Source organism: Chiloscyllium plagiosum, chromosome 32 (assembly GCF_004010195.1).
Source record: "Chiloscyllium plagiosum isolate BGI_BamShark_2017 chromosome 32, ASM401019v2, whole genome shotgun sequence".
NCBI classification, from domain to species: Eukaryota; Metazoa; Chordata; class Chondrichthyes; order Orectolobiformes; family Hemiscylliidae; genus Chiloscyllium; species Chiloscyllium plagiosum.
In genome coordinates, this window is record NC_057741.1 from 21,763,538 (window position 1) to 21,774,723 (window position 11,186).

Genomic DNA, 11,186 nt, shown 5'->3' on the forward strand with positions numbered 1-11,186 from the left:
GTGACAGCTTAAAAGAATGTATCAGGTCAGATTTCACACTATCCTACAGTGTGAAAACAGGCTATTTCAGCCCAACAAGTCCACACGCAACCCTCTGAAGAGTAACCCACCCAGACCAATTCCCCTACATTTCCCTCTGACTAATGCACCTCACACTATAGGCAATTTAGCATGGCCAATTCATCTGATCTACACATCTTTGGACTATGGGAGGAAACCGGAGCACCCAGGGGAAACCCACGCAGACACAGGGAGAATATGCAAACTCCACACGGACAGTGGCACAAGGTGGGAATCGAACCCAGGTCCCTAGCGCTGAGACAGCAGCGCTAACCACTGAGCCACCATACCGCCAAGTGTTTGCTGTTGGATTCTCAGATGAAACATTGTCTGACCACTTGTAGTTAAGAGATTATATAAATTTAACAGAAGTCATTCAATCAAGCAGACAAGGTGAGGTCAAGATGTAAAAATCGATAAATGATCAGGGTAACATGGAGTATCACACTTCAACAAGTTGGCTGTTTTTAACGAGATGTTCAGCACAAAAGCAAAGAGGAAGAAATTACCCCGGCTAACTGTCGCTGAGTAAAAACACAGGTGAGTAGTGACTGGCCAAAGAGGATGAACATCATTTTTACATGATTTGGAGATGATGGTGTTGGACTGGGGTGGACAAAGTTAAAAATCACACAACACCAGGTTACAGTCCAACAGGTTTATTTGGAAGCACTAGCCTTCAGAGCGCTGCTCCTTCATCAGATGGTTGTGGAGTTTAAGATCGTAAGACAGAATTTACAGCAAAAGTAAACTGTCACACTGTAAACCTCTGCTGTAAATTCTGTGTCTTACAATCTTATACTCCACAACCACCTGATGAAGGAGCAGCGCTCCAAAGGCTAGTGCTTCCAAATAAACCTGTTGGACTATAACCTGGTGTTGTGTGATTTTTAACATCATTTTTACAAGAAAGATAACTTCAGAGTTTCACAGCCAGGCCAAAGGTGTGCAGGTTAGGTGGATTGGCCATGCTAAATTGCCCATAGTGTGAGTTGCTTAGTGTCCAGGATTGTGATGGCTAGGTGGATTAGCCTTGGTTAATGGGGGAGTTACGGAAAATAGAATGGGCTGCTTTTTGGAAGGTTGGTACAGACTCGATGGGCTGAAAGGACTCTATCTGCACTACAGGGAATCCATGATTCCATGAAGCTCTCTCTCTCAGCAAGAGGCTGGTACAGTATAAGTAGAAAGAGAAGACCTCAAAAGATCTTGAGATCCATGAAATAGAGGACATCACTGATATGGAGACCCCTTTCCTGAGAAAGATTTAGAGACCAAGCAGAAGCTACAGAAGAAACAAGACATACTTTAACTTAGACACGTGTATGGAGTTTAGGTTTTTTCCGGAAAGTGAACCACAGTTGGAGAAAAGTTCTCTTCAGCGATTTCAAACCAAAATGGGCCAGGAGATATGGAAGTCAAGGTCACACAACAACAGAATTCAACCTTTCAATATAAAGAGAGAAAGCACAGAGCTTAAGCATACACCTCATCTGCAGAATAAAGGAACTGGAAAGCCAAGAAAATGAGTCAAAAAATTTCAGAGGTGAATTGCCACAGTTGTTCATTGACTCAAAGCTGGAGACAACATACATACATTTCTCTGTTTTCTAAAACAAAGCCGGTGTGTCTATTTTTTCCCAGAAATGTTCCAAATTGACTCTTGCCAAAGGTAAAGAGGGAAACAGGCGGTTCACGCACCTGTAAAAGGACCAAAAAGCTGGTGCTTGAGGGCAGCTGCAGTAGCAAAACCCAACAGACCTACCTGAACCTGCTCAAATCTAATGCAAAGCAGGTGAGCACAAAGCTCATATAATCATTTGTGGTCAAGACATAGAATAATTATGAAAATGTTAAATCTTCATGAAAATGGGTATCAAGTTTGTTTTTGGTAATTACCTCGTGATGAAGAGTCTAAGTTGCTCAAACTCTTCATTGCATAGTTTGGGAGATTTTGTTTCAACAGATGGGCCTTCAACATCACATCAGCATTAGAAATCTTCCAGGGACCACAGCAAGTGTCTATTGAAGACTGGAGGGAGTTATATATCCTGATCCATGGGTCTACTCAGAACATGACACTGGAGTGGAGTGTGAACTATGCATCAGTGTTTACAGGAATGCAATGATGATCAAGCTCCTTTGGCCTAATGTGGATGCATCCAGTGTCAGAGTTGACAAAGAAGATGAGAGCAATCAAGGACATTCCACCTCCTCATATCTTGACTGAACTCCAGATATTTGTGGGATTGATAAACCAAGTCATCAATGAGCCATAATGTCAGCTATTAGAATGCAGCGATACATTAAGGAGAAAAGGGTAACTAGGGGGCGAATAGGGCCCCTCAAAGATCAGCAAGATAGCCTTTATTTGAAGCCGCAGGAGATACGGGAGATATTAAATTAGTATTTTGCATCAGTATATACTGTGAAGAAGAACATGGAAGATATAGAATGTGGGGAAATAAATTATGACATCTTGAAAAATGTCCATATTAAAGAGGAGGTGGTGCTGGATGTCTTGAAACGTACAGAAGTGGATAAATCCCCAGGGACCTGATCAAGTGTACCTGAGAACTCTGTGGGAAGCTAAGCAAGTGATTGCTGGGCCCGTTGCTGAGATATTTGTATCATCGATAGTCACAGGTGAGTTGTCAGAAGACTGGAGGTTGGCTAACGTGGTGCCACTATTTAGGAATTTGGTAAGGAAAAGCCAGGGAACTATAGACCAGTGAGCCAGACATTGGTGGTGGGCAGGTTTTAGATTACTAAAGATTAGATTAGATTAGATTACTTGACAGTGTGGAAACAGGCCCTTCGGCCCAACAAGTCCACACCGACCCGCCGAAGCGCAAACCACCCATACCCCTACATTTACCCCTTACCTAACACTACGGACAATTTAGCATGGCCAATTCACCTGACCTGCACATCTTTGGAACTGTGGGAGGAAACCGGAGCACCCGGAGGAAACCCACGCAGACACGGGGAGAATGTGCAAACTCCACACAGTCAGTCGCCTGAGGCGGGAACTGAACCCGGGTCTCTGGCGCTGTGAGGCAGCAGTGCTAACCACTGTGCCACCGTGCCGCCCATAGGTTGTTGGAGAGAATCCTAAGGGACAGGATGTAAATGTATTTGGAAAGGCACAGTCTGATTAGGGATACTCAGCATGGCTTTGTGCATGGAAAAGCATGACTCACAAACTTGATTGAATTTTTTTAAAGAAGTAACAAAGAGGATTGATGAGGGCAGAACGGTGAAAGTGAACTATATGGACTTCAGTAAGGCGTTTGACAAGGTTCCCCATGGTAGACTGGTTAGTCATGTTAGATCACATGGAATACAGGGAGAACTAGCCATTTGGATACAGAACTGGCTCAAACATAGAAGCCAGAGATTGGTGGTGGAGGATTGCTTTTCAGACTGGAGGCCTTGACTAGTGGAGTGCCACAACGATCAGTGCTGGGTCCACTACTTTTCATCATTTATATAAATGATTGTGATGTAAACATAAGAGATATAGTTAGTACATTTGCAGATGACACCAAAATTGGAGTTGCAATGGACAGCGCAGAAGGTTACCTCGATTACAACGGGACCTTGATTAGATGGACCAATGGGCTGAGGAGTGGCAGATGGAGTTTAATTTAGGTAAATGCAAGGTGCTGCATTTTGGAAAAACAAATCATAGCAGGACTTATATACTTAATGGTAAGGTCCTAGGGAGTGTTGTTGAGCAAAGAGACCTTGGAGTACAGGTTCATAGTTCTTTGAAAATAGAGTCACAGGAAGATACGATAGTGAAGAAGGCATTGGTATGCTTTCCTTTATTGGTCAGAGCTTTGAATACAAGAGTTGGGAGGTCATGTTGCAGCTGCATAGTACACTTGTTAGGTTACTTTTGGAATATTGCATGCAATTCTGGTCTCCTTCCTATCAGAAGGATGTTGTGAAACTTGAAAGGGTTCAGAAAGGACTTACAAGGATGTTGCCAAGGTTGGAAGGTTTGAGCTATCAGGAGAGGCTGAATAGGCTGGCGCTATTTTCCCTAGGGCGTTAGAGGCTGAGTGGTGACATTATAGAGGTTTGTAAAATCATGAGGGGCATGGATAGGATAAACAGACAAGTTCTTTTCCCTGGGGTGTGGGAGTCCTTAACTGGAGGACATTGGTTTAGGGTGAGAGGGGAAAGATATAAAAGGGAACTAAGTGGCAACGTTTTCACACAGCGGGTGATGAGTGTATGGAATAAACTGCCAGAGGAAGTGGTGGAGGCTGGTACAATTACAGCATTTAAAAGGCATTTGGATGGGTATATGAATAGGAAGGGTTTAGAGGAATATGGGCCAAGTGCTGGCAAATGGGACTAGATTAGTTTCGGATATCTGGTCGGCATGGACGAGTTGGACAGAAAGGCCTGTTTCTGTGCTGTATATCTCTATGACTCTATAATACAAACTGCTAGGAAGAAGCACAACATAGGTCCTTTGGAGAAACTCAGATGTTGACATCACCCAATATTTTAGCTCAATATGACACAAGACTATCCATCATAATTGCTGCAAATCAATTTTCTACAGAAATGGGAGGTGTACTCTTTCAGATAAAGATGAATGGAAAGTGTAGATCAATTTATTACACATGACAGACCCTGAACAGTGATAAGGAAAGACTGATTAGATGCTACACAAACTTGTGAAAGTTCAGCAGATTATGTTATTGGTCTTTAATTCAAGATGGAGATGACCAAAAACCCTTAACATTGCAAGGAGTTGACAAAAGTACCATCATAAGTACAATGATTCAGATTGAAGATAATATGATTTGATGCAAACTCAGGGTATGTTCTAGGAAAACAGCAGATGCTTTGTCACATATTCTCATGGCCAGGCCTGAATAAGGTGATGTAATTTTCGTTAAAGTGGTGGAATCTTTTACATCAAAGAAACTTCCAGCAATAATTCAGCAGCTAAATGAAATCAGAGATGGACAGAAATCTAATAAAGAGTATGTTCAGGTCAGACAATACTGTGCCAACGCATTCTCAGACAGTATCATGAGTTCAGTGTGGTGAATGTTTACTTCTTATAACGAGAGGTCACTTATTGAGAGTCCTCTGAATATCACCAACTGTACAGAGGACATCGGAGTATCAGAAAACATCAAGCCATAGCAACATATTCTTTTGGTGGCCATGTCATAAATTATTGGAAGAGATTATATCAGGCTGTATTACTTGTATCATTTATTGGCAGGAGACAGGAGTACCATTGATATTACCATAGGAACGTCATGGGATGGACCCCTTGGAATACAGGTACAATGATCGAATAGATAGAAATCAAGGAACTGCAGAGCACACACTGTCCAATAATTACATCGCTCAATGAGATCTTTGCAACATATGAAATCCCAGTGGCCACAGATTGCCACTGAGTACTGTAAAGAGTTCACAGCATCCTATGGATATACCTAAACTACAAGCTTACCCTCAAGCCAATGGAAAAGCTGACTGAGGAGGGTAAGAGCGAAGAGTGAAGAAGAACGATAACGTTTAACTTGGACTTCTGAGGTATCATTCAACTCACTCCAAAATAGTTTAGCTTCATGTCAACTCTTCATGGAAAGACCGAGAATCCATGCAGTACTATGGGACAAAGTGCACAAGTTTCACATGATCTAATATCACCTGATCTTATACACTCTTGCAGCCTCATGGCAAGATGAAGCTTGTTCTATGTTTCTCAAATAACGTTAATGTTTTCTTTACCTCAGCAAAGTCTTTAAATATTCTTTAACAGAAGACCAAAACTGTCAGAAGATGGATCCTAGCATAACTAACTTTGCCTCATTCTCCTTCAACTAACTATGTAGCGAATGGCAGCAGCTGTGCTTGCACTAAAGCATTCCTGAAGTCCACGCACATTCTTTTACCCCCTCATAGAAATGGCAGAAATTCAAAGAAACAAAACCCCATTCATAATTTTACAGTTCTAAAATTATGCTAAGAGGATTTGGAAAAAAACGATGGGGAGTGAGGTTATGGTTCATGTAAACAATAGTAACCGCGTGTGCGCGGGAGAGAAACTTGAAGCCGGAGTGCACACGTTCACACACAAAACTGACATTTGAGAGGCAGAAGAAAAAGTCCTTTTAAAGAGCAAGGACTTGGAAGGCGGTGTGCTAAAGTCGCTCAGCCGGTGCACCTTACAGTACGCTTTCTCCCGCTGCCCTCCTCGTGCCTCTAATCTGCGCAATGTATGTTAAAAGGTCAAGTCCTCATCCCTTTCCCTCCCTATCCTCAGTTCACCTCCCCTACCAACCGAAAAACGCCGGGACACTTGTTTGAGACTCTTCCCACCCACTATATTAGACCGATGATGAGATTATGCTTCCGCTAAGAATCTATGTCCTTTTGCAATTTAAATAATGCGGTGCTTAAAATAACTATCGCTCCCCTGTCGCTGGAGGGAGAAAGCCAGGGAAGAGAAAGCTTGCTCCGCTTGAGGTTTGCGCGGCGCGAGTGAGCACGAGCCGCTGGCCCGGATCCGCGAGCCGGACCCAGCGTTCTATCCGCGTCACGTTCCACGCCGCTCTGCAACAGCGGCTGCAAAAGGATACACTGTATCCCAACTAATGGATACACAGAGAGAGCAACTAATGGATACATTGAGGGAGAACCCAGCCGGGACTCCCCGAACAACTCGGCACAACACCCCATATGCCATCGCTGCGCACTGCCAATGAAAACCTGCTACAAATTATTAAAGCCCACAGGCAGGATACAAAATAACACCGCTGGCAATGCTTAAATAGAAATCCTGATGCATATTCAACACTGCAGCCGCCCCTCAACTTTTGCAAAGAAAAACCTCGCTTCTTCCCCACCCCCCCAAACACACCCCATGCCGCTTCCCCGCTCTGTTCTCCACCCCCCATTGCGCTCTCACTCATATCACACACAAGCTTTTGGCGCCATATTAATGACGTACTATATTATTTCCATCATCAGCGACCTTCGGAATCAAATTGCTGAACTAAAAAAAAACCCCTTTGCAGGCCAAACTCGGCCAACAACGGAAAAGACATCAAAAGCTTGACGATTTTTTTAAATCACCAGATCTCCTCCTTTGCTTCCTCTTTCCTCCGTACTGTACTCCCCATCGTCCTGCTTTTCTTTCCTTCACAATTATTTACAACCCCCCCCCATAACGAGCCCAAAACGCTTAAAAAGTATTGAAAGAGGACAGTACCTGCTGTAATATTTTTGTGTGTGTTTGTATTTGTTTTTTTTGCTTTAAAGCTGGTCTGTTGAGGTGAGACTGGATGGAAATGAAGATTTTTTTTGAATGTGGAGTTGAAGCAGCTGCAGTAGCAGATTGTGGCTCCCTCTATCTCTCTTTCTCGCTCCCTCTTTCACATATGCACTGACTGACGTTGGTCCTTATGGTGGAGTTGGTTGGGTGAAGGAAGGATTTTGTCTTCGCTTTCTGTTAGTCCACACTTGCTGCCAGACGAGGGAGCAGTCTCATGTCTTGTCAACAGCATTACTGTAAGTCTCCTTTGCAACCTTGCTTTCGTTTTCCCAAACAAAATTCTAAAGCTCGATGCCTTGTTTAACGAACGAATTTCAAAAATACACTCAGGAAGGAGGGTGATTTTAAAATGAAACAGTTCCGTTTATACTAAGTACAAACGAAGAAATTTGCATTAATGCCATTCACAATGCATTTTTCAACATTAATTGCTTTTCACCAAACGCTAAGTGAGATCAGGAGTTTAATTGTTCAGTGCCCTAGCTTTCCTGCATGTTGAAAGGCATGGTCAGTAAGGATTACATTCTGTGCAAATCTCGCAAAATGTTAGAAAAAATCGTGAAGTACGAATTTGTGGCCAGAAAATGTGCTGTGTATGAAAGAAGAGCAATGACGGTAATGTGGGTTTTTTTCACTGTCACCGGCAGTACTGTCCAGGTTAAGTTGGAGGACGTGACATTGTTGAGAAGGAGGGAAATACAGGTATTGTATTGCATCGGATGAGGGAAGAGGAAATGTTGGCATAAACATAATGTGGCGGTGCTGGTGTTGGACTGGGGTGGATACAGTTAAAAATCACGCAACACCAGGTTATAGTCCAACAGGTTTACTTGGAAGCACTAGCTTTTTGAGCGCTGCTCCTTCATCAGGTAGCTAGTGGAGCAGGATCATAGGACACAGAATTTATAACAAAAGAGCATTGTGTTGTACAACTGATGTGATATATTGAACAAACCTAGATTGCAATCAAGTCTTTCATCTTCTGGAATGGATTGCAGGTTTCGATTCATTAATATGTAAATCTCAGAACTTCTTTCAAGTCACATTCCCTAGATAACTTAAGGTTTTATTTTAAAAAGTGACATCTCAGCTCAGACAGTGCATTAAAGGTGTGACCTTAGAGTCTATATATTCCAATCTAGAGTCAGACTGGTTCTGTTTCCAAAGAGGGAATTTATAAAATATCACATGGATTCACTGCTTTCAGATTGTGTGCTTTTTGAACAAAATCGAATGTTATCTGCAAATACAATTCTGCGAATGCAATCCACCTCAGACTTGTATGTGTGTGTGCATGCATGTGAGGGAGACAGAGTGAGAGTGTGTGTGGGAGAGAAGGAGACAGTGTGAATGCTTGTGTGTGTGCATATGAGAGCATGTGTGCATGTTTGATAGAGTGTGTTCATGAGTGTGATGGAGTATATGCCTGTGAGGGGGTGTGCAATGTGGGGGGAGTGTGTGTGTGCCTGAGAGTCTGCGTATGTGTGTGTGAGAGAGAGAGAGCGTGTTTAAACATTGTGGGGTCACCTGTAGTGTGACATGAACCCAAGATCCAGGATGGCCTCAACCTGGAAGACCTGAATGTCCCTGATCTTGGGGTTACCGTCCTCCAAGGCAGACTTCGGGATACGCAATAATGCAGAGTGGTCGAGCATAGACTGATAGCCAAGCTTGGTACCCATGAGGATGGCCTCAATCAGGATCTTGGATTCATGTCACACCACAAGTGACCCCATAACACTTATACACTCTCTCTCTAGGGTGTAGGTTTGCTCAATGAGCTGTAGGTTTGATATCCAGATGTTTCATTACCTGGCTAGGTAACATCATCAGTGGCGACCTCCAAGTGAAGCGAAGCTTTTGTCTCCTGCTTTGTATTTATATGTTTGTCCTGGATGGGGTCCTTGGGGTTTGTAGTGATGTAATTTCCTGTTCGTTTTCTGAGGGGTTGATAGATTATATCTAGATCTATGTGTTTACCTCAACCTGAGCTACAAACCTTGCACTCTCTCTCTCACACACATACACACTCTAACATACTCGTGTAGACCCTCTCTCTCACACACACACACTGTCTCTCAGGATACACACACACTCCCCCCACACTCATGCACACACCCTGTCATAGATATGTAATGCATCACACTCACAGTCACACACACTATCAAGCACATGTGCGTGCACACACACACACTCTCTCTCTCACATGCACACACTCTCCCTCTCACACACACACACACACACAAACATATATATATATATACACACTCTCTCTCTCACCTGCATGCACACACACAGAAGTCTATGGCATGAATTTGCATTTGCAGAATTGTGTTTGTAGATACATTCTATTTTGTTCAAAAAACACAATCTGTAGGCAATTAATCCATGTGACATTTTATAAAATTCCTATTTGGGAAATATAACCAGTTTGACTCAAAATTGGAATACATACAGATTTTAATATCACATCTTTAATGCATTGTCTGAGCTAAGTTATCTGGGGACTGTGACTTGAAAGAGATTTACGTATTAATGAGTCAAAACCTGCAACCCATTCTAAAAGGTGAAAGACTTTACAGCAATCTAGGTTTGTACAATATATGGCATCAGTTGTATGACACTATGACCTTTTGCTATAAATTCTGTGACCTATGATCCTGCTGCATTAGCTACATGAAGAAGGTTAAAAATCACAACGCCAGGTTATAGGACTATAACCTGGTTTTGTGTGATTTTTAACTTTATCCACCCCAGTCCAATACCAGCTCCTCCAAATCATATCTACCTGAAGAAGCAGCACTCCAAACGTTTGTACTTCCAAATAAACCTGTTGAACAGTAACCTGCTGTTGCATGATTTTTAACTTCGGCATAAACGTAGAAAATGCTGGAGAAACTCAGCACTTCTTGCTAGCATCTGCGGAGAGCAAGACAGAGTTAATGTTCCGATTCCGCTAAGACCCTTCTTCGAAACTCTAGATTTGCTGAACCGGAGTATTCAGCTTATATTAAAGAGAATATTTGCGTTTCACTTCAAACAGGCAGGTTTGGTTTTGCTGAAGTCGGGAGAGATCTTCAGATTTGGCAGCAGGTTAAATGGGAAATTGCTGGCTTTAGAGTGAGCCGGTGTTCTCAATGTTTAACAACACGAGGAAAAGTGGAAATCCCGACCCCGTCAACATATGCAGAGAGAACAGTTTGAAGATCAAGTTGGTGAAATAGAAGCGGTACTGCCTCGTAACAGCAAAAATGAAATAAAGAACTGCAGGTGCTGAAGGTCTGCAACAGAAACAGCAGGTCTGGCCAATTTGTAGGAAGAAAGCAGAGTTAATGTTTCGAGTCTGGTGACTCTTCATCAGAACCGATAGTAGCTAGGAAAAAGTGGTATTACGTTGGGGAAGGATGGGAGGAGGGGAGCACTGGAGGTGAGCAGAATGGACCAAATGAGAGAGAAAGAGAGATATGAAAGGAGTCAGTAAACAAGGGGATTATGGACACCAGGCCTGGACAAAAGAGAAATGAAGCAGATTAAATGACAATGAGAGCTCAAGGTAGCAGAGAATGGGTAGTCTGTGCTGAAGGAGGTAAAAACAATGACTGTAGATGCTGGAAACCAGATTATGGATTAGAGTGGTGCTGGAAAAGCACAGCAGTTCAGACAGCATCCGAGAAGCAGGAAAATCAACGTTTCAGGCAAAAGCCCTTCATCAGGAATACAGGCAGAGTGCATGAAGGGTGGAGAGATAAATGAGAGGAGGGTGGAGGTGGGGAGAAAGTAGCATAGAGTACAATAGGTGAATTGGGGT

At 42.9% G+C, this 11,186-nt stretch overlaps 1 protein-coding gene and 1 long non-coding RNA gene across 4 annotated transcripts in view; one reads left to right on the top strand and one right to left on the bottom strand.

The window, feature by feature from the left end:
• The window catches only part of jade1 (jade family PHD finger 1), a 139,626-nt gene extending 131,999 nt beyond the window's left edge, over positions 1 to 7,627 (bottom strand). For 2 of the 3 annotated variants that reach the window (XM_043674206.1, XM_043674201.1), the window contains exon 1: positions 7,316 to 7,627. The gene's annotated coding sequence lies outside the window, so the exon portion shown is untranslated. Of the gene's footprint in view, positions 1 to 5,551; positions 5,710 to 7,315 lie in introns of all 3 variants that reach the window. The other variant, XM_043674202.1, reaches the window with a different exon arrangement.
• LOC122539403 overlaps positions 7,521 to 11,186 on the top strand; it is a 42,354-nt gene continuing 38,688 nt past the window's right edge. Inside the window, exon 1 of the long non-coding RNA XR_006309071.1 lies at positions 7,521 to 7,614. This is a non-coding gene — a long non-coding RNA (uncharacterized LOC122539403). The remainder of the gene's footprint in view (positions 7,615 to 11,186) is intronic.